At 39.9% G+C, this 24,290-nt stretch overlaps 1 long non-coding RNA gene across 1 annotated transcript in view; it reads left to right on the forward strand.

Annotated features, from left to right (window-relative positions):
- LOC116992593 overlaps positions 1 to 23,331 on the forward strand; it is a 29,917-nt gene extending 6,586 nt beyond the window's left edge. The window contains exons 2-3 of the long non-coding RNA XR_004417079.1: positions 14,366 to 14,505; positions 22,412 to 23,331. This is a non-coding gene — a long non-coding RNA (uncharacterized LOC116992593). The remainder of the gene's footprint in view (positions 1 to 14,365; positions 14,506 to 22,411) is intronic.
- Positions 23,332 to 24,290: the final 959 nt, after the last annotated feature.

The raw sequence follows: 24,290 nt of genomic DNA on the forward strand, positions 1-24,290 counted from the left end.
TAGGCTGCTGTTCTTTCCTTTCTGCTCATCTACCTCCTGCCCTCCTTATCAGTCACAAAGTCAATTTGTGTGAATAAACTGATAAAGTAAAAAGATTCCTTTTATTTTCATTAAACTTTCTTTTAATGTATTTTATTCAATGTCTACTTTGATTATTCCTTATAAAAATTGTCTGCTTTCTGGATAAGGGGAATTAAACAAAACAGAAAAAAAATCTTTAACATCTAAATCTTTTATATATCTATGTAAATTGATTGCCTGACAATCAGGCTATTGGTCAGATCATAAAGACCTTTTAAAAAGCCTTCTGAAATTTCAAAGCATCGAGAATAAAAATGTGATATCCCTGAAGTGTTGTGTGTTTCATCTTCTGTCTCCAAATGGTCTTTAACAAAACTCTCCAGAAAGAAACCAATAACAATTCTTTTGTGAGTAGATGCAATATAAAGCAATTAAAGTCCTTTATTCCAGAGTGTCCAAGTGGGAAAGTCTAGATGCAACCAGTGAATACTTGACTGTAGCTTTTACTATACTGTAGCTGTTAAACATTCAGTCATCATCTGATCAACAGGAGCTATTTCCATATTACAGACACTCTTCTAAGAAAATTCGTGTCATAAAAATGAATAGCAAAGCATGAATTTGCTGATACGTGTTTTATAACATAAACTGAAATTTTAAACTTGCTCATCAATGTTAACTGACACTGTTGTTTTCATTTTCTGCTTTCTACTTGCATTTAAAAGGGGGCACTGAAGCAAATAAGGGGAAATCCCCTCCCCATCTCATCCATCACCCAACCTCTACTTCCACTTACTCACATCAGCATGAACCCAGAGGAGCTGTGAGACCAGTAGCAGGGCTGGTACCATTTTGCACAGCTGGAAAAGCCAGCACATTCTGACCATTCAGGGCCACAGTTTGGGTCCCTAGGATGGAGAGGTTGGATGCAGATGGAAGCACACAGATCTGTAATGATGAGCAAGATCGATGAGAGCATTAATTCTGTCAGTTGTTTAATGCAGTGGTTGTGTTTCTCTAGAGAGTTGAGTTCAAATTCAATTTAGATGGGAAGTCAAAATGATGCTGGCTGTTATTTTCCTCCCAAGGAGATATCTATCTACCTCAGCTACCATGACATAATTGGCAATATCTACTCAGGACAAGTCAAGTCTAAGATTGATAAGGATTGTTGGGCACTGAACCTTGAACCAGGGCTGCCTGCACCATTTCTTACTCCGACTAGTATTGCTAGTTGATAGGAGCATGAAATTTGTATACAGTACTCAAAATAATTAGTTGATTAAAAACAGACATAATGTTTGCTGGAGGGGTTTAAACCTGCATCCTCATTGACAGCAGAAATACTTCTGTTGGTTTTAAAAGGGATCTCTACACCCAAGAATTGCTATGTTTAAGGAACACATTTTCAAATGCAACTTTTAGGGTCTCTGCATTTCACCTGCTGAAACATGTAGGAACCTGCTCCTGACTGTGTCTCACCAGTCACATGAACTGGGGATTTGAAGACACACTTGAGCTTAGACTTGCACATAGCTTGAGCCTACAGCTTGCCTTTTGGTGGGCCCTGAGCCAAAGGAAAGGGAAGAAGTGATGGGGTGTGTGGCTCCTTCTTTGGACAGGACTCCTTCAGGATGTACACACAGATCCAAACCCAGCACCACTTCCCTTCTTTGAGGCCACCTTGTTGTTCCAATCTGGGAATGACTGTGGCACTAACACTCTTAGAAATATCAACCATGATGTCGAAGACCTTTGTATCAAGATACTGAAGGTTTTCAAAGCTAAGAAACCTGTTAACATTGAGTAATTCTCTTCCTTACACACAGGTCTTTTTTCAGCTGCAATTGCGGCTTTGTTTATCATTACTGTGGCAACATTCAATGTCAACTTCTGCAGGGACAGAGCTGAGCAGGGAAGGAAGATAATGTACCTCCTTGAGTTTCACACTTTCAGAAATGCCTCATACAAAACATGTTTTATTCACTATTCCCATATGGTGAGACTTTCAGAGAAGTCTTAGCATATGCTGGCAACAAAATTTAGTCTTCAGCATTCAGCTTCCACTCCAAATAATGGACTATGTCATCTCTGACAAAAAAAGTGAATTCTTAACTCTAGCTAAAAGGACATTTCCCACTGCTTCAGTGTACAAGGGTTGTGCTTAGCAATTCAGTAGGACCACCTTGACATTTAAACATGTGTCACTCACTTCAAAAATGTTTCTAGCCCTCCACCATCCTCAACCCTCTGGCCTCTATGAAGAAGAAACCGAGCCTTTTAAGGGCATCTGTCAAATGTCAGGCAAGCATGCATAATCTGCAGGGTGCTCCCAGGGTAAATTCTGAATAGTTGCTGCTAAACCCTTCTGAAATTAAGGGAAGACCCAGACCTGTTGAAGTGAAGTACAAAATGGGAGGAGCTTTTAAAAATAATTTGTTCGTACAAATGCAGACTTTCGCTTTGAAACACATGAGTCTGTCACTGGTGGCAGCAGACTACCACGGCACAGGTTTGTGACACTGGCTGTCATAAATAATTCCTTGGCAATTGCTGCTATGAAAAGAAAGTTACAGAAAATGAAGCTAGCACAAGGTATCCAACACCAGAACTGGGAAAAAATTGTTTAGTGAAGCCTTTGGGAGAACACAAATTAAGCTTGGCTTTTTATGTCCTGTAGCTTATTAACCTTAAACTGTGAAATTCTTGAGAAAATGAGGATAGAGCATGAACAGAACAATTGGAAATGTTTCCTCTGTATTGAAATGAGGTGATAATGTGCATCGCTGTAGAACATAAATGGCAGAGATATTGAGAAGCTCAGCATTCCCAAGATAATAAAATAAATGGGCAGAGGAAGTTTTCCTTAGCTCATTATGATTTATAAGGCAAACTAGAAGCCTTCTAATCTATTACTCTTGGTAACAGTTACCTTTCACACTCAGAGATGTATTTATATATGCAATATATCCAGTAATATCTAGTCAGAAGCTGAATGATTTATCTTGTGGTCTGCAAATTACATTAACAACATAATTAATAACTTAGATATAAAAACTGTGTATGTCAGAGCAGTATGTCATGTAATCAATGGCAACAAATCATTTTCTCTGGTGTTTAATGACTCTTTCAAGAGGGCGAATCTATAAAAACAGAAGAGTCAATCAATGAGGAGGTTGCATACATTGTCTGTCCTATTTGCAGATATGAAAACTGAAGTTACCTTTATTGTTTAAATTTTAACTATTGGAAATCAATCTGGGAACATAAACAGAAAGGAGAAAAAAAAGTATTAATGGTAAAAAAAAAAGTTGGTATCTGTAAAATCAGAATTGCCAACTTCCCAGGTATAGCTAAACCCCAATCACATAAAACATTTATGAAACCATTATTGCTTGCACAAAAGCACAAACATGGGCAGTACATTGAAAAATTATCTTTTGAAAAGGGAGTAGTCTTTCTCCAAACTATAATGTATAATTTGGATGGGTCCTGCAAAATCAATGATCTGTCCTGACAACCCTAGTTCATTCCCAATGCCTGCTGCTGAAAGCCCACCTCATTAATTTTCATTTTCAGGAGCAGAATAAGGTAATGCATTTCTGCAGGACATGGACTCTCTTTCATTTACTGACTCTGGGTGAGCATTTGCTCAACTTGTTTCCATAGGAAGGTGATCTGAATACAGGGAAAAGCTCTTATCTAGCAACTACTCTGGACTGTCAGGTTCCTCCCTGTTTTTTGGCAACAGGCTTTGCACTTGTACTGACTCATTTCAGGTGAACACACTCATTCAGCAGTCAGGGTTGTAATTCAGGAAATGCTTTCATGTTGTTATGACAGATTTTTTAATTCATTTTTTCACTCTAAGATGGAAAGAATGATTGCCTTCTGTGTAGCTTGGAGGCACTCAGAAGGTTAAAAAAATAAAAAAAATTATATTTAATAAGGACATCATACCTTTTCTTTGCTATCTGTCTGGATAAAACAGCTTTTAGTCTGAAGACAGCAGAACCTGGACTGAAGGACATTTGGGTAGGACTTGTGTTTATAGATTTTAGATGTCTACAGTGTCTATTTCTGTGCTGGTTATCCCACTCTCTACTAGTAGCAGAAAGAAAAGGCCGTGTACTTCAACAGAACGTGTCAGAAGTCTACACTAGGATGAAGCAGTGTCTTCCAATTGACTCAGAGTGGCCACTTCAGGTGGAGAAGTCTACCTTCAGGCTGTTTGTGGGTATTCACCCCAGTGCCCCTTGTTTGCCAGGAGCTTCCCAGTCCTGAATGCCTTTGTGGATGTGGCCCACAACACTGCCAAGAAGTGCAGGAATGGTTATGCTGATCAGAAGGGCAATCCGGCTGCTCTCCTGTGATGCACAGAGAACAAAGCTCAGCCTCCACCTACTCCCATCCCCGCCCAGTCCCCTGCCTCCCTGCTTGCTTCTGGCCACGAAGGGTATTATAGCTTGAGCAGCTACAGAGCAATAATTACTATTTGTGTGCATTCTTTTCATTGCCGTATTTTTTAGAAGCCACTCTTGATGTTGTTCAAAGCGTGACGCATGGAGGATAACAACTCCTGGGACAAACAAATGGCACTATTTAGGAGTGCAAACCTCACTTTCCAGCTGCATTTGTATGTATTTGTACGCTTCCCAAGGCAAAGCTGGAAACCAACTTCAGCTGTACAGCGACAAGGTTGGAGGGAGGGACTGTGGGAGGGAAGGAGAGAGGAGGGAGGGAAGGAGAACAATAAGATTTTAGATACCTAGAACAGGGAGCACATGGTTAGATAAGAGTAACCCATATACGGCAAAAGGCAGAGACAGCCAAGGATCAATTACACACTGAGCCTCTAATGATCTGCTTACATCAAAAGCCCTTTCAAGGCACAGCAACATACCTGCCCTGCAAAGGCTCCTGAGCTACAGGGTAGTGTAATGATCCCTACAATATCCCTTCTCTTTTGTCAGTAGTTTAAGCAAAGAAAAACAGCTCCTTTGACTCTAGTATTAAGCCTTTTCTTAACTAGGAATGCTAGTAATGCCACCCTATATACTAAAATGTGCTGTGTTTGTGTGCAGAATGTCTCCACCTGGGATATTTGGGCATCGCCTGTTCAGCTTCAGTAATTTTTTAAAATTTTTGATTTCTGGTGCTCATTGTGTGGGAGCTGGGAAGTAATTCCCAAATCGGTTGAATTCATCTTACTTGTTTCACGAGCAGGTATTTAGATGAGCTTTGTCTCCATAAACCTCTTAATATAAAGAGTAAACTAGATTGCCTGTGAGTGTATTGACTGTGTTAAGAATGCTGGATTGTATTGCAAAGGAGTTGAGACCTGTAATGTTATCACTCAGCAGGAATGGATCCCATCAGAAGGCACATGGCGTGCCATGACGTAGCCAGCCTTAGACCACAAAAGCAGACTTTTCTCTGTGAATTAGACAAACCACACAAAAGGCAACAATAGCTAGCATAAACACTATTTAATACTATTCACAGGCTATTGAAGAGATGGGCGTTGACTAAGAATTGCAGCAAAGCCAGTACATTGTTGTCAGATGAAAGGATGCCTAATGAACAGGAAGCATCATTTGAGCAGGCTGACAGTAACCATATAACTGCAGGATTGTGGGACTGGCATTTACCCCATGGGTCTTTACAGTCAAAAAAATAAAGAGAAATTAAAGCATAAGGAATCCTTTTTTGTAGGCACTTAAAGCCCATAAAGCAACACAAGAAAGTGTACAATTGTCTTTTCATGATTTGTCTGTGCTTCAGCTAATCATAAAAAAGAACTTTTGGGGTGCAGTAACTATAGGTTCTGTGTCACAAAATAAACCCTTCAAACAATAGAAGATTTGGGTATTTGCAAATTGCCCCAATTGAAATAAGAGCTACATTTTTTTTTCTTCAGCTATTTCAAGCTCTATTCTAGCAATGGCTGCCTTGGTAATGTCAAGATGATAAACACTTCTGCACTTGCCCTGACAATCAGGCTAAATCAATGCTTTTGCAGTGGTCCTACTTTATTTGCTTATGTGTTAGGGTGGAAGGATCATAATTAAAAAGGTTCCCTTCTGATACAATTATTCCAACTATGTTCTCCCGTCCCTATGATCATAGACAGAAGAAAGCTTCCAATTGTTCCTGCTTTGTGTAGCCAACCTTTTAAATTATGCACTTAAGATGCAAGCAAGATGCTAAAACTCCTTTCAGTCGAGACTTCAGCCGAGACAGAAAGGACTCAGGTTCTTAGAGAACAAAGGTCCAAGAGTAGAATTTAGTTAGTGAGAGTTTTTCTGAGTAAGACTGAAAATATTTTAGGACTGGTATGTTTCAAAATATTCTTTGGGAGACTGAATCTGGAACAGTGTCCACAGAAAGACCTCCAGGCCACTTAGGCCTGTTATTTGGCAAAAGGCTGTGATGAATAGCATTGTGGCCAGGAAGAAGATATTATGCTCTGAAACCAAAGAACAGGCTCTGTGCTGTTTGCCACTGCCTGGGCAGGGACAGTGGAACCAGATAGATCTGTGCGTGTCTGTCTATATATATGTGCACTTGAAGATCAGATCCTGAATTCCTGACTTCTCTGCACCCTGCTCCAGTAATACAGCAAGCAGTAGACACAAGGGGCTGCAGGGAGGATGAATATAGCTCTCTTTACACTCAGTTTTGGGTGCTTCACCCATCGAAAGCCCCAGACCAAAATTTTTGGCACTGACACTATGAGTAGGAGGCAAAGCAAGTTTCAAGTAACAAAGAAGTATATCCCATATCATGTTTTAACCCCTTTCTCCTAACAGTTAAATCACTAGACTCTAAATCCTAACAGCTCATTCACTTGGTAACTCACTGTACACTTTCAGAAAATAAAGAGTAAGCAGGTGTTGAGGGACTGAAAACCTAAGATACTTTTCCACACAAAACAGCTGTGAAAAGGCAATCTATGTTCAACAGTCTTTCAGAGGATTCCAGCTGAATTGCCCCCTTAAGGATTTAATTTTCTTTGCAAAAAATCAACTACTTGAAAATTAGTTCTACATAAGAAATGTTCTGAATGAACAAATGAGGGATCCAGCCAGCTCCTGACTCACTATCAGCCCAATTTACCTCACCCACGCAAACCTTTTGATATGTTCTGAATTAGAGCATTGGTTATGCAGTTGGCTTTACATGCTGTTTATTAACTGGCAGAGGGAGACCAAAAGAAACTCAGATTATAGCATGCTGTGCTATTACACTGTTTTTAAACATCTCCTTTATGTTTATATAAATATATTTAAATATACATTAAAATAGAGAAGATGGTTTTCACCAACAGAGTTTGAGTGGCTGCTGTATCTAGTTCTAGAAGTACATAAAAACAATTATAAAAATTCATGGAACTTGAGCTGGTGAGTTGGGTAGTTAATGTTTAAGGGGGCACAGCTAAGATTTTCTGGGCAGAACAAACAGAGTACGGTGTGAATGAGGGGTGATCGAATAAATAGCTGATTTAGCTTTAACCACTGAGTGACTTAGTGTAGTTTATCATACATGTAAGGCTGGAAAAGGAAAACAAAAAAGAAAGAAAGAAGAGAAATAGAAGTTTAATTAAATGCCATGGATGCAGTATAATGCAAATCTCACAAATAGAGCATAATTGGTTTAGCAGAGGGATCCAATGCCATAAATAACCATTCATAATCATATACAATTAACATATCAATAGTTCTTTTTTGGAGTTATAGTCCATAAGCTAAGTTAGTTCTTCACTAGAAAAGTCTGGCAAAACCAAGCTGTTAATTAAACACTTTTCAGAATTCAGTGTCACATTTTTACTCCTCCATAAAAAAAAAGAAGTCTGAACCTATTAAAGTGTCCTTCTTTTCACAAGCAGAAGGACACATTTCTTTCCTATTTAATACCATATAAATCTTCAAGGACGAGAAAACCACCAATCTCAAGCCTTTCCATTACAGCTGGCTGTCCCCTAGTACAGTATTGGGACAAGGCAGTAGAGCAGAGACATTGGCTTTTTTCACTGAATGGAGTTTGTGCCTGATTGAAAAAGACTTCATGATGATCTGAAACAGCCCTAAAAGAGCCCAGTCCCAGATGAGAGTTTATGTACTTCAGGTGATAATTATAAGAAGAGGCTAAAAATCATCTTTTGCTTGGAATTCGTTAATTAATACCTCTCTTCCATTTACATTACAATAATTCAATCCTGGTGTCTCAGGAAAAAAAACAAAAAAAAAGCTCGCTAAGGAAAGGCAAAGAGCCTGCCAGCTACCTGCAGAAGTGCTGAGAGCTTTCTGAGTACTCCCAAATTAAAGGGGAATTAGAAATGCTTTAATTCTTTGCACAAAGGCCTGAGATTTTCACCTCAAAATTGCTTCAAAGAAAGGTGACTCTCCAAGCAGTTGGAGTCCCAGCTCTGCTTTGAACAGAAGAGATGAAGACAGGCTTGCTTTCCCACTTTCCTGGGATTTGTCTTTACTCTTAACTTCACAAAACATAACTCCACACTACAGACACCAACCCCTTCTTGACTGATTGCTCCCTGGGACTTCCCCCACTCCAGAGGAGCCTTTCTTCTCCCCTCCAAAGATCTCTACATATTGCCCATTCAGCTCCCACATGGGTAGAAGATCTCTGTGTCCATCTGGAGGTTTCAGCTGATGGAGAAGAAGGTGACAAAAAGGTCCAAGTCCCTGCTATGCCTCACTTCCTCCTTGTTCAGCCCCCTATTATGACAGTGTGCAATGATGCTGGGCTTGTTTATAATTTACTGGTATGTTATCTTTTAATGAGGACTCCACTGAGAGCAGCTCTGTGATCCTGCATATGACAATGTTTTATCTTTATACCTCACATTTTCACCCTCACCTTCAAATCGGTCAGGCAAACACACAAGGAACAACATTCACATTTGTCTCCACTCGAACTACTACTTTAGAGCTGACATCCATCTCACCATGGGGACCACAAGGATACAAAGACCTACCAGGAATCCTTCTCTAAGGAACCATGTCAAGCTCCAGCATCAGGTGTGTTTTAAAGGATATGATGACTTTTTATCTCCATTTAATGTTGCTATATTATAAAATCAGCTTAAACACAAATAGTAGGACAGATATCTTAGGAGTTCTAAAACATTTTCTGAGAAAATTTCCCTTCTGGACTCTGTTGAAATGAAATGGGACTCAAGGATGAAAAAAAACCAAAACTTGAGTAATGAAATGTCACCTTTCACCCCTTAATTCTAATGCCATAGTCGGATCTGTTGGTTTTCTTACCAACATTTCATTAACAATGCTGTGGGAGGAACAGAGAGTTTGATTGATGGGACCAATGTTACGCTAAGCTAGTTGATTATTTCATATGGGATGTCATACAAAGATATCTAATGGCACTTAAATCATTAGCTAATGTAAAACAGAGAACATTTAAATCATGAGATAATGGGTACAGATGCTGTACTACTGCTTCCCAATCTCTGAATCAGCTGAACTTTCAAAGCCAAACTCTAAATCTGGGGTTTCCAAATTCTGCAATACCAGTTCAAAACTGGCAGGCATGGAAAAACAACACCCTGCTAGTCAACACCACAGCCTTATAGCCACAGATCTCTGAGCTTAATCTCCTGCTAGGACTTGATGACATTCCTCATTAATTTAATGTGGTTTTTATCTTCAGAAGTAGAATGGCACACATAGTGGAATTTATTCCACACACCTGTATTGTGTGTACTCCATGTATGAATGAAGCCTCATGGGCAGACATTAGTGGCACTGAAAACAGCAAGTGCCAACGTAAATAGTATCTCTACCTCATTTTGGGCATAAGTCCTAAGTCCTCCACCCACTGGAGAATATGAGCACAAGCCTTTCTTCAGGTGAGAGCCTGAGTAAGCATCTGGGAAGCCCTACAAGGGAATTTGGGATCCAAAAGGGGAATGAATGTGCCAAGCACAGATCTATTGGGAAAGAGAATGTTGCAGATCATCACTTGAGGGGCTGATGGGACACGTGGAGGCAGTCGGGTCCATCATGCTCAATTTGGTTCTCTGGGAATCCTAGCTGCTTCTTTGCCTCCCATTGACACAATTTATAATCATCACCTGATCAAGGAAACCTTTCTCAACAAGTCCTGATGTTTGCCTGATGAAGTGAACTACTCAGGCAGTTCAGGCTGAAGACCATGGTGAGCACCACAAAGAGCTGCAGGTGAGTGATATATCAAAGGATGAGTGTGGGAGGGTTTAACAAGAGCAGTGACAGGTTTGGAGCAGTGGGTGAGAAATATGGCTTTGCTGATGGTGGCCCACCTGCCCAGGCTTGCCGGAGGAAAATCTGCTCAGTATGAGGAAGGGTGAGAGAGTAAATTGTCAGGAGTAACACAGCTGTGGAGCAGACTGAAGGATGGGGGAGAAGGCAGCTAATACCAGAGAAGGCTCAAAATTTAAAATTACTGAAGCTGAAAGAATTTCTGTATCCCAGAAAAGGGAAAGGAAGGGAAAAGGCTTTCTGAGACAGGGTTTCACTGCTAACCACGTTTTACTGCTAGCTGCAGCTACCCATGCCCTGATTTTATACTTGGGTAAGAGTCTTCCCCCACTCCTGGGCTGGGGTCACACTCAGAGCTTTTATTTCATTGCAGCTGGTATGTGGGCAGCTCAAGAGAGTACTGCTTCTGCTGCCCCAAACAAGCAGGGCTATTCAACAAGAGCCCTTCAATATCCTAACCCTCGCTCTGGGACGGGCCATTTCGAGCACTTCTGTTCAGACCTTCCTTTTATCCTAACTTCCTTTCCTTCTTAGGACGCTTTTTTCCTTTTTTCCTCCCGCAAAAGACACTGCACAGTCCAGAAATTCTCTGCTCCTTGTGTTGCATGTCTGGAATCCTAACAAGTCAAACCACAGGAGTTAAGCCAAAAATCTGAATGGAGACAATTAAATTCTTCAACACTTGCAAAAATTAAGGAGTCATAATTTATACTGACTTTAAAATCCACCCCATCTGTTAGTACATTTCTAACAATGTGATTTGTCACAGTAAAAAGTAATTAAATGAAATGTATAAAAACGAGTCTCATACTGGTTTATGCATAAAATATATTTTATTATAATTAGTCACCTGAACAAAAGATGATGAAGCAATTATAACTGGCAACACTTTCAGACTTTAAACACACAGCAAATGTAGCACAGGCAAAATATTTTCTCCATAAAGAATTGATTCACACAGAATATTTAACAGGGAAACCCAAGTTTTATTTAGGTAATCCAATTGTATTCAAGAAACAGAAAGTTTTGTGAAAGGACAGCAGTTATATGCAGTGTTGGGACCTGATTCAGAGTCAATTAAAAAGCTCCTGCTGATTTCAGTGGCTTTCAACCAGCTTCCTCAGTGTGCCACTGCGCTGAAGAGCTCCCTCACTGAGCCAATAGAAGGAATCAATGGTCTTTTACATTAGGAGAAGAATAACCCACCCGGATTAAATTGATCTCACTGGCTCAACTGCGTAAAAAGTTCACATTAAAACTGCCCATTATCATAAGAATAATCAAACCCTTCTAATGCTGCTACTGTTTTTACCATTTCCATGTTGTCTTGTCGTGTTGTTTTTGTTGGTTTTTTTTTTGCTTGACACTTGCAGACACACCTGCAATATTATATTTCTGAGCTAGAAAACAGAAAGCTCTTTGATTCAGTGCAATACCTTCAGCGGTGAGGTGTTATTGTTTGTGTCCACAGACTAAACAAGAAACTTTGAGAAAAAAAAAAGGAACTTAAAAAAGTTAGTACTGAAAAGTTAATACTTAAAAAAGATGGTACTAAACTCGTATGTAATGAAAATCTTGCAGAGGAGAGAATCATGCCATAAACAGAAACAGCACTAAAAGCAGAGAAATAAAAAGAACATCCAGAGAGGGAATGATGAGGAGATCTATTTCTAACCTGACTCAACCAGAGGGAGACTGTCTTTGTCAGTAATTTAGGAAGACCCACTGGTAGTTGCTAAACAGCCTCCTCCAAGGGAGCAGCTCTCCACACCATTACAAAAGAAACAAAAAATCAGACAAAGCCATTTAGGGTCAGAACAGATAAAAATGTCTGTCCTTCTGATCTTTGAATGAATTTCTAATATGTCTCAAACTTAAATCTCCTTCTTCCCTTTCCTGCAGCCATAGTCTTTTAAGTCTTTTCTGCTTTTGGGCAATGAGGGCTTTGTTTATAATGTGGAAAATACAAAATCCAAAGAAGTTTTGTTTGAATTCCTGGAGGGAATTTCTTTCCTTATTTATGTCTCTTAAACTAAGAATTTAAGTTATGCAAATCTAAGTTGCCAACTTTATATTATGCTTGTGCATGTTCTTTGTTTCTTTAATCAACTCTTACTCCTGTCATGTTGAAAAAGGACAAACTACAACGAACAAGAATCAAGTTTTCCAGAAAGTAGCACACAATCCAGCATTGGTGTTCCTTGCCATCCTTCTTTTCTACCTAGTTATGCCTCACATCCAGCTAACCAATATTGCCGACAGCTAAGAGCACTGTAGCCCAGAACACTGCTATAATATTGACTCTGAAACAGTAAAAGAATAAGTGACATTGTTCATAACTCAAACATCACTACCATATTTCACTTCCAACATTTAAAAATAAAAACCAGAACCCCAAAGCCTTCATTATTTAAGTTAAACAATGAAACTGTTACTGTGTCGCTTGAAGCCCTGCTTTGCTCCCAGTGTCTTAGGACAAATTTTTTTCCTGAAGAGTGATGAAGAAAACATTTTACAAGTCACAGATACATGCAAAGCACAGCCTCTTTAGATCATTCCAGGATTATAGGTTGCCATGAAATGAAGGTTAAAAGAGGGAAAGGATTATGCCAGGAAAACATGAGAAAAAGCAGTTTCATGTCTTTGTCAAGGTAAGTTACAAGGAGGCAGTTTTAAAAGACGATAATTTCCTTCACCTTCCTTGTTACCTGGGAAATGTTTAGAATAAAGAAGAATAAAATGTGAAGATGCCTCAGCCTGCACAAGCAAGCCAGAACAGTGTTGACAGGATTACAGAAGTTGCCTAATTAGTTCCTTCTTTGCTAATATCCACCCTAAGAACTTCACTTTAGCTGGTAAACAATCAACAATTCAAGGGAGAGAAGCACAGGAGCTGAATACCAAATCTGAATGCTCTTCTTTCCTGCTAAGGGTCACTTTTCACCAGAGCTGCTCTGCTCCCAAGGGCAGCAGGGACAGGTCTGAGAGTGGGGCAGCTCCCCCTGCCACAGAGGTGGCAGTCCAGGAGCAATGCCAATCAGCCCTACAGCCTCCCAGGGTGACCCTCCTCCTGCCTCTCTTCCACCAGCGTTTGGAAAGGGGAGAGGCATAAATTAGCCTTAATTTTTTGATTTCTTTTCCTTAAAGGGAACAGGAATTGCTAATCAGGTGTGTATGTCCACTTGTGGGATGTTTGCTTTCTACACAGCCCCACAAGGAGAGGGGTGGATGCTGCTGCAGTGCTATTCCTGTGAGACCCACTCCATCAGCAACTGGATCTCTTATGTGTCTTGAATGAATATGCATATGACTTGCACAATATGGGTCATTTCTTCACATATTATAATTGATAAAATCCTAGTCTAGAGTTTACATATCCAAAGATATAGAAATCACTATGATTTACCTTTCTCCTCTTCCTCTACTTAAACAAAATAAAAACAAAACAAAACAAACAAAAAAGAGAAGAAAACTTTCATAAATGCACTTTTCTAAAACAGAAATTAATTCCAGACCCCCTAGAATTTCCCAGTGACTTGATAGCAACCATTGTGCATGTTTTTTCCTTCCTTAGAGGAATAACAAAAAAAGTCATACAACTCACAAAGCTGCCCCAATTCATGGCTATACTCATTTGCATATACATTTTATTGCCATTCTTCTACCTTTTATTTGTGTCCCCTAGACGGTTAACTCCACAGGGAAGGGATTATATCTTTTCTTTCTTATATAGTTCTATGCATAATGGTCCCCTACTGGTTCTTTTGGACACCACCATAATATAAATACAAATATTTACTACCACTGCAAGCACCTAGAAGAATTATCCCTTATACTGTGCAGCCATAGTCTGTAAAATTTTACAGATCCTGGTCCAGTAAATGTTTGTGAATTGCTGCTATGTATTGATCCAAATGTGAGTGGTACCCGTAAGAGCTGCAGCCATCCAGGTTAGTTGCTCTAACTCCTCGTTTGCCATCATCATCAGGGCTCTATATCATTGTAACCTATACATGCAGTAGGTTTTGTGCCCCACACTGGGTGAATAATTTTTGTTTTCACAGGACTCACCATTAACAGGGAGAGAAATTATAACCTGCGTCCAGCAAGCTTACTGCATGGCACTCTTCCTCCCTTTCATTTGCAGAGTGGCACAGTAAAAGCTGGCAAGACAGACTTTATGCAAAGCCCTTCTGCAATAAAGGTAAGACACAAAGGACTACTTGCAAATGACTGATTTTCTCCTTTCTGGTCAGTTCCCAGCTATATATAATATATTATGTATTATGGTCTGGTGTTACTGGGATATTATATATTTGTCACATGGTAAAAGTTTTAATGACTGCTGAATCCACTTTCCACACTTAAATCTATGGTTTTTCTAACACACCCAGGCACATATGTCCTTTTAAAGTCAAGCTGAAATGAAATACAGTATCAAATGAAAATAATATTATGGCAGGTGTCTCAGTTCCAGATTGTTTTTCTTAGATTGATAACAAGATTTTACTGCAGGATATAAAAAGTCTGTCTCACCAGCAAATACTGTATTACACACGGTTTAGGTATATACAAGGTTTAGGTAGAACAGCTGTATGAACAGCAAGGGAATTTGCTTTCTCCTTTCATCTCTAAAATAGGTCCATTTCTGAAGCACAACTACTCCTCAGTTCTGGAAATTGGGTGGCAATTTTTAGAGACAGACACTCTCTTGCCAAAAACAGAGGCAGATGGGTTGAGTGATGGTGGTGACTGATTTGGTCTTCCTGGAGGCTGCCCTGCAAAGCCCCAGGCTGATGCTATCATACCACTAACCACAAGAGAATGACTGGACATCCTTTTGTCTGTGCTATCTCAGTGGTTTTCCCAGCACGTGGCAGGCACTGTTCCTCAAAACAAACACAAGGCCTGGACCTGCTGCTACAACAAAAGTGTCAGGTGCAGTGCTCCTGTTTGGATGTCCTCAGGAAGCAGAGCTCAGTGTAGTGCATGGCTTTTGCACAGTGCATAGACCTGGATGTGGGGAGCACAGGGTGAAGATTATGGACAGCTTCCTTCTGCTTGGCAGCAAATATCTGCACCAGCTTTCTATTTCCTGTAGATGGCTGCACATGAGATGACTGCTCTGAAATCTCATCTCAGTCAAAGGGAAAAACGAACACTTTATAGAGAAATGTTCATTTAGATGTATGTTTTGTGATCAGATAAATCTCTTAACAGATTCTTTGTGCTTCTCATTGGTGTCTGGGTAAATGTCACCTCTAGCTGGCACATAAGTTTCAGAGAGAAAAGTGACTCCGGCCTTATGAACATGCTGTTTCTGTCTTTCACTTCTAAATTGAGACCTATACACCAGCCTGGCAAAAGTGCTGTGATATGAGCTGATTGACTCAAGCAGCACGAGTTTCTTACTTTTTGCCACTTGCTCTGTCCTTGTCCTTAAACTGCCGTCAAATCCTGCTACCAGTTCTTGTGTTTCCTTGTTGTTTCCCAGACAAGGTTTCCCTTCTCCACAGTTTTCTTGTATTAATCCATGCGCAGTGAACTATGCCATGAAGTTATCTAGAGTGTACCCAAGATGTTGATACCAACCCAGGAGATATCCTTAAATATATATTGGTCCAAAACAAGACTGAAAATAAGATTTTTGTACCAAGTTAGATCTGCAGCTTAAGTGAACAAATGAATATGGTTAAATTTAAGTAGTGAACCAACCTCTTTGTTCTGTCTAATGACAAGCCCACGCATTTGGTTGTTTGATCCATATCTTTGGTTCAGCATACAGGGTAACAATTTTTGGCTTTTCCTTCTGCTAGAAAGGAAAAATTCAGATCATTTGTGTCAGTTCAAAATCATTAAATATCACTTAACTTTACCATAGGCTAAATTCAGCTGCCTGCTTAATTTTTCGGAGCTAGAGGGACTTGGCTGCAATATTTTATTAGCACTTCATCAGCCTGTCTGGAAGACTGTTTTTCAACATTTTCAACGTAGCATTTGAGGGGACTTTATTTGGAAAATAAAGTTATCTTCTATTCTGGTGACAGAGGCTGCGTCCTCACTAACCTTTGGCTCTGTGTTGCGAGGCTCTCAGAGGTGGCCATGGACACCCAAATTCACTGGTGCTGAGCGTGTGCTGGTGCTCCTGGTGGGGCTGGGCACTGTGAGCAGCAAACACGGGCATCACACCCCGGGCTGGAGCCAGGATGCAGCAGGGTGGGTACACGCTGTGCACGGGTGCTTGGCAGCATGCCCAGGTCCTCTAGTCTAGACACAGCCAGTGGCTTAATTAACAGCTAAATAAAAGTTAGGCTGAAACTTTAAAGCTCCTTGAGTACTTTCATTGTTTGCTGGCAGCTTTCCTGGCCTGTGTGGAGGGCTACCCATGCACAACCTCCAGCTGACACACAGCCTAGCACAGCTCATGGATGGTCACTCTGGTGGGGTTCATCAGCTGAGAGGCGCACAGGGTCATGTCATGTGCTTTGGGGTGTCTCATCTGGCCTCCATGGCAACTCCTGGAGGTCCTGTGGCCAACTCCTCGTGGCCAGCTCCTGTAGGTCCAGTGTCATACCTCCTAGCCCATCCGGATGTCTTTGATCCTCTAAGACACCTGAAATCACTGTAGACTCACCTGAGTAGAGTCACTAGGTGATTTTATCCATCTCCCTGCACACAGGGATGGTAACAGACAGTTTCTGCTCTTCAGAGTCTCAGTAGTGAAGACTGGTACATACATGAACATGGCAACAGGATCAAAGTGATGTGCAAATATTCAGCCTTTCACGCTCTAGGTATTACTGAGTTGGTACTATGGGATCAACCAGGAGCCTCAGCCTTGGGTTAGGACTGGGTTATCACCAATACCAGCACAGAAACTAGCAATACATTTGCTCCAAGGAAAAGGCAGAACTTGAAGATAGAAAAGGAATCAGTGTTGATTGATAATCTTGAGATCACCCCAACCCTTTGAGGCACTGCAAAAATTCCAGGAGTACCTGTGTACAAATTTAACCTGGAAAAGACAAATATTCTGCCCAGTCAAAACCAGTGGGGAGCTTCTTAAAATAAAGATGAAAGTTTGGATGACAATAGATTGTGAAAGCCCTTACCAGTGAAAGCAAACATTTTTTGTGCAGTAAAAAGGAGAGAGTGAGTCAAAGAGAAATAAAAATGCCTGCAGACCTGGCTAGATGGGAGCAGGACAAAAAATCATTTCTCAAGTTCACGGAAAAGCATTTTGCAAGATCTGCCTGAAAACGCTGTACCTCCTGGGATACAATATTTGTGCCAAAGATTGCCTTCCTCTTGAAAATAAGTAAGTATTTTTCCTTTTTTTCCTCATCCTTCTTCTGTCTGTGTCCCTCTCAGGACAGTTCTCTGCAGAGAAATGATGGATTAAACAAATTCACTTGTCCAAGTAGTAGGGCACAGATTTTGCTTCTGCTCCTTGAGATGGGGCAGCAGTTTCTGGTCCTCTTACCAGCTGTCATACCTATATACATTTGTGCTTTCAAATAAAAGTATTATTAAAATGAAATCTATATTTGTGCTTCCTATGTTGCTGGTCTTAAAAGTAGGCAGGTATCACAAGGGCAATAAAAAGAGCTTGGAGAGTGAAATGGAAACTGATTTCTCAATCAGTTTACCTTTCTGCTCCCACTACACTAACACTGACATTTCTTCCATGGTATTCCAAAACCAAAAAAATATTAATCATTGACATCCTTAAAAATCTTAAATTTTTCTATTCTCAATATATTTCACAAACATCTCCTAAAAATAGAATTCTGTACTATTACAGTTCCCTTCCACCTTTACCAACACACAGACAACCAGGCAAGGAGAGACGGGTTGTCAATCACCCACTCCCACAGCCTCTATAAATGGGCAAGGTGACTTTCCTGAATACATTCCTGTTTGGATTGGAGCAGATTTTTAAAACAAACAAACAAACAAACAAACTGGTTTAATATAGATTGATTTTTTAACAGTCCATTGTACAGCTTCACTTTGCCAGTAGGCGCATGGTGGGGGGTATGGTACACTCACTCAATGCCATGTTCCAAAATCCAAATATTTTGGATGCTGTCTTCTTACTAAGTTGGGTGAATACTGTCAGGAAATGAGTTTCAATGAGTTTGAAATGAGCAGAGAAGCAAACAGTGAACTTCACACATGTGACTTTTAACTTATGATTGTGGAAACCATTATATGTGGAGGATATTGCTGTCTGCATGAAAAGCAATGACTCCTCTGCTTTTGTCTGAAAAAATCAGACATTTTGTTGGAAATGAGACAGAAAAATAGGTCTATTTTTAAAGAAAATACATCAATGAGGTGTACTTCAGTCAGGAGAAAAAAAAAGAACAGCCATTTGATTCCCATGAATACTGCTCATTCAAAGCCTGTAGTGAAGACTTCCTAGTTTGCCAGACAGTTGGTGGAGTCAGCCATGCCAAACTTGGCACATATTTAAGAGATATACAAACACAATGGATTAACGGTATTTATATTTCACCCTTCACCTCTCACGGGGGTCACGTTCTCAGAAGAAGGTGACATCATTGTGAAACTTTACCCTGCTTAAGCCCCAAGCAACATGTCTCCTTATTTAAAGATCAGATTATCCCTCCTTCATTGTTTTGCATTTGATTTTGTTTCTTTTCTCCATTTTGGGGAAGGGCAGCTCACTATTTTGAGGAGGTGATGGAGCATGTCAGGATTTAAGGAGTGAAAGGGAAGAGATTGGTTTGGATTTTCTGCCTCTCTTTTGTGTGCTCTGAAGCTCAATATACTTAGAGTGGTGACTGCAGGTACATGGGCAGAAGAAAGCTTTTGTGCTCTTATAAACCCCAGCGTTTGCTGGGACTATACCTCTATAGTCAGACAACAGGAAAGAAGTTCAAACAGTTTTTTAGTCACTTTCCATTTCAATGGGTGTTTATTAGCAATATCACTGAGTCCCAGAGACAGCATTTTAGAGTGCTGATAAGGAGTTAGATGCACACACAGACACCACAGAGCAAAGAGCAGTAATGACTATGCATGTCCCCGTTTAAAAGAAAGCTGGAGGACTAAGTCTTGTTCACATCTGAGTTTATAATTTTCCATAAATGTTAGCTGGGTATTAATATATGGGAAACAACAGCAACACTATTGCTTCTACCTCTTCTAGACAGTTTGTTACTTCACTATGCTCAAGCAAACTCCTCAATTTCAGCAGGTTTGTAAACTCTGAATAACTGTGGAAAACACCTGTCTTTCTGTCATCTTTATCTAAAGTAGTTTGTGGAATAAGGAAAGCAAATCTGAACTTCACGTCATGAATCAAAAGAGTTTCTCACGTCAGGATTTTTTAGCAATTTTTAAAAATATTGCTAATATAAATTCATTGTATTTTATATTAATGGATGTGACAAACACAGCAGATATAGTAATTTCAGGAGAAAACAGTTTCAAAGAAATATGGTAAAGCAAGTGACTCAGTGAGATATTGGCAATTCTGAGGGGAACTCACGTCATTGACCGTATGGAAGTGACAAAATATCACCTCAATGCACTGTTCAATGATTAATATGAGAATAATGTTACCTTGAATATCTGCTGAAGGCATGGGTTGTAATTATGTGAATACTTTGGATACTGTCTTCTTACTAAAGGTGGGTGAATACTGTCATGAATGTTTGATCAGACATTTAACTGTATTTGCTTCTGCCTTACTCACTTCTTTTACACTCACTTTCCAAGCACTGCAGTATATTTAAATTTTACTTGTATTTGAAAAAAAAAAAAAAGCAGCAAATTTCAAGGTCATATGTTTAAGTATTCCTTTTTAAAGGCATTATAATTTAGCATTCATGATAATTTATGCTAGAAATATTTTATAATTGCTTCATTTGAACCAACAGCAAGGCTTGAAATTGGAAAAAAATAACCCAACAAACACAAGACAACAAAAATTAGGAGTGCCCTTAAAAAAGCAACTGGTTTCATGGTTCAGTCCCATCTTCTCATTGGGTCAGTCACAAACAGGGAATTAAGACTGGGGAAACCTCCATGTGATTTTGATCCTGATCTCACTCACACACAAGACAGTGATAAAACTTCTACAGATTTTGGTGGTGCTGCATCAGAACCTTCATCCTCATGAACATTAAGTAAAGGAGAAGAAATAGCACCATGCAAGATACATGGCTGGTTACTGAGAGAAAAATATTAACAGGGATTAACAAATACCTGCAGATATCTCAGTTAACATGCATTTTGCTGCATTATTTTTCTTTGTATCAACTTCTAAATTCTTATCATATGGAGAAACTACATGGGAATATCCAGATCTGCACTTTTGGGCATTGCACAGAGTGTAATTCAGAACCCAAACAGGGAACACACACATTTGCCAAAGTATTTTTCTGACTTACCTTCCTTTTTCCTTTTCCTTTGAAGTCCTTTTTACTAATGGTTTTATTTGGAGTGAGAACAAGTTTCTCAAAGAGTAAAGTAGTTCTTTAAGGAAGGCAATGGAGGAAATTTCATGACTTTGTCATGTTTCAGTTTTTGATAGTGGGGTGGTATTTCTGTGGTAATTTCCACTTTCTATATTCATTCTTGGAGTAGCAGCTGTTTTACTATTTTTGCTTCCTATGAGTAAACAGGGCTTTCTCTGAGCCTTCAGAGATTTGATGCTACAGAGTTCCCAAGATTTGGTTTCTCTAGGTAAAGAAGCTATTTTGCATTGTTTCCACATGAACATCCAAACCATGTTCAAAGAGAGGGGAAGGTAAAATTAGGAATGACTCAGATGTCATGTTATGACATTTCTTTGAATTAGTCGTGTAAGGGAGAGGGCAAAGACAGCCCTGTCTGGTGAAGGAGACCTGACCAGGCAGCAACTGTATTTTAGCTCATGCACCACATCCCTGCTCCAACCTGTAGAAATTACTATAGAGGGGCAAAGTTTGAGGATGCTTGTGGACTACAGCTTTCAACCATGGAAATCAAGGTAGCACATGTTTACATCCATATGTGCAAGGAAAGATGGATCTGACTTTTGGGCATTCCTGAAGTACCTGCTATGAGGTGTATCCTCCTCACCCTCTATCAAAGTAAGCTCAAGAAATGTGAACCCGTGAAGATGTTCAGGCAGTGAGGGCTGCATTTATGGCCTGGAACTACATTCAGGAGACCTTCAGCTTTTCATAATGCACCACATTCTCAGGAGGAGTGAAACCTTGCAGACATTAATGACTGCAAGAGTAGCTGTGAGAATCTAGCACTTGTGAAAAAATCTTGCCTTCTATGTTGCATTGTAGTAAAAGATAAAAAACCCACCCATCCACCCACTCAAAGAAACAAACCCTAAAAAAAGACTGCAAAACCTAAAAATTCCTGAAAATAGCTAGATTTCTAATGACTGGTTGAAATAATAACCTCTCTTAGACCAAAGTAGTGTTTGATGCAAAGGTTTGGGAAGATGCACAAGGAGAGTCTCCCAGTGGCGATGTTAGAAAAGTGAGAAGTTCAATTCAGATTGTAATCAAATGTGGAAATTGTGTTCTAGAGAGATGCTAATTCTCCAGAGAACATGATAGCTGTCGCCGATAAATACACTGCCAAGGCCTGACGTACTCCAGTTCAAGTAACCCACCCATCCATCACACGTTAGGCACACACTTCAGGGCTTCCTAAATTCTGTTTCCAGGGCCTGATCCCTGAAAGACTGAGGAACACAAACAACCTTGCTACATGCCAGTAATCCCATTATCAGGCAGGATCAGGCCCTGATACTGAACATACTATCTCGCTGGTTCTAATCAAAATGCAAATGGCTTACACTGCATTTGGGTTAAGCAACAAACACCAGGAATATTTTGAGATTTCATACTCATAGAATTGAGAAATCTTCGAGGTTGTTTGTCAAAAAGGGGTTGCATCATTATATTTTTCTGCATTCCAGTTGTGTTAGCTATGTTAATGTATTACAGTTTTTAAATCATGTTTTGTTCCCAAGTCCTTCTATGTTTTTTACAAAAACATCTCTATCATTACATTTGCATTTTAAAAGACTGCGGATGTTATACTTACAATGGGTATTATTTACATTTCAGATTTCCATATATCTGCACCAACTGGCTTTGCTGGATCTCTGGTACAATCATGCTTTCCATTATCCGTCTTCTTCTGCTACAAAGATAATTCACTTTACCTCCAAACTTTGCTCGTCATGCTTTGTATAATAACTCATGTCTTACTATCCCTTGCAAGTTTGGCGGCTCTTTAATATAGCACTTACAGAGAGGGTGCACTACATATTGATCTAATTAAACGTTTCTGAATCAGGACAACAATAGTAATGGGATTAATTATTGTAATTTGTGCAGCAGAAGTATATACATAAAGAGGCAATTTCCCCCCTCCCCGTATAGTGAGTAGAAAATGAATTTCAGACATTAGGACCTGAGAGACCAGAGAGCTACAGCTGCTGAGCTAGTGTCCCTCCCATAGTCCTGGCCAGCAGCTCTGACATCCTTGCACAAAGTAATCACAGATCACAGCATTTAATCACTGAAAACAAGCACTCCAGAGGACAGCAGTGTCAATATCCCACTCTCTCATTATCTGTTTGGATTGCACATCCACACTGTCAGATAAACAGAGTGGAAAATTAAGATTAAAAATATGGTAATTTCATTTCAGGCAGCAGGCACCACTCACTGCCCCTATTATGCTATTGATTACCTCTGAATTCAATTTTTCTTTCAATGCAAACTTTAATCTGTTTGCTACCCAGCAATTCAACTCCCCAAGGGCTATTTGAGAGTAAGTAACCATTTAATCTGATGCTAACTGAAAAATCACCGTCCTTAATGAATTGTGTAAATCATTCAGCTCTAAAGCACCTTTGACTTCTATTTCATTTTTTATTTTCTACTCAATATAGGAAGGGATCGGCGTGTGAATAATTACAAAGTAGCAAGTATTTTTAAATAGAGCAAATATGATAAAAACCCTATTATAGTAGGGCATGTGTAATGAACAGTACTTTTTAATTTCAAAATAGCTATTCATTAAAAAAGAATGGGAGATTAAAAAGAGAGGCTCAAAGCTCAAGGTAAAAGTTGATAGACATTGTAATTACATGGTTAATTTCAAAGATTTATATGCTGTTATGATTTAAAAGGAATTTTTATGACCTGACATTTTCATTTGAGAAGATTTTTTATTTAAAATTAATCTTCTAGCTCCTATTCTTAATTATTTCTTGGCAAGCGATAAATGGGAATACAAAAAATGCCCTATATCAAATTTTCAGCAGAATAAATGCATGTGAATTTGTGAACAGCAATAAAGTGGTCCTACTTTCCGTAGTTGAATCACTTTACATTGAAATCCAAGGCTAAAATAAATTCTTTGTATATGGAAATTATTGACACTTTTAGGAAGGCTCTTTAGCTGTAGATTCACACTCTGCTTTTTATTTTCCCGACTAAGAAATTCAAGACTCTTCAGCAGAGTCGAAATTGCCTTTCTACTTTGCAATTCAGTTTTCGGCACACCTTTCCTCCTCCTCAGTTTGACGGGTTTTCTTCCCAGCTCCAACAAAGAGACTGGCAGCCCTGGGAGGGACTTTGCAGCCCAAATTTCCTGCAGCCTTGGCGGCAGTGAGGGAAGCCAGGGGCTGACTCAGGCTCTTGTTCACAGCCTGGCTTGTGAAGGAGGCACATCCCAGTCCTGGGCTCGCTGGGCCAGGCAGGACGCACTCCGTGGATGCTGCCCCCTCCACCCACTCAGGGTTTTAACTCAGAGCTGGCACAAGACTGGGAGCTCAGCTGCAGGTAGTGCCACTGCAGAGTCCTTCCTTGACACTGGGGACCATGGCTTTTGTTGTGACTTTGCTGATCATGCAGGGCAGCCTGTTAGCACCTTGGGATGCCTCTAATTTTCCCAGCACTCAGGGAGTGCACTCAGTGCTAAGAGGCAGTGGTC

Source organism: Catharus ustulatus, chromosome 2 (assembly GCF_009819885.2).
Source record: "Catharus ustulatus isolate bCatUst1 chromosome 2, bCatUst1.pri.v2, whole genome shotgun sequence".
Taxonomy (NCBI): domain Eukaryota; kingdom Metazoa; phylum Chordata; class Aves; order Passeriformes; family Turdidae; genus Catharus; species Catharus ustulatus.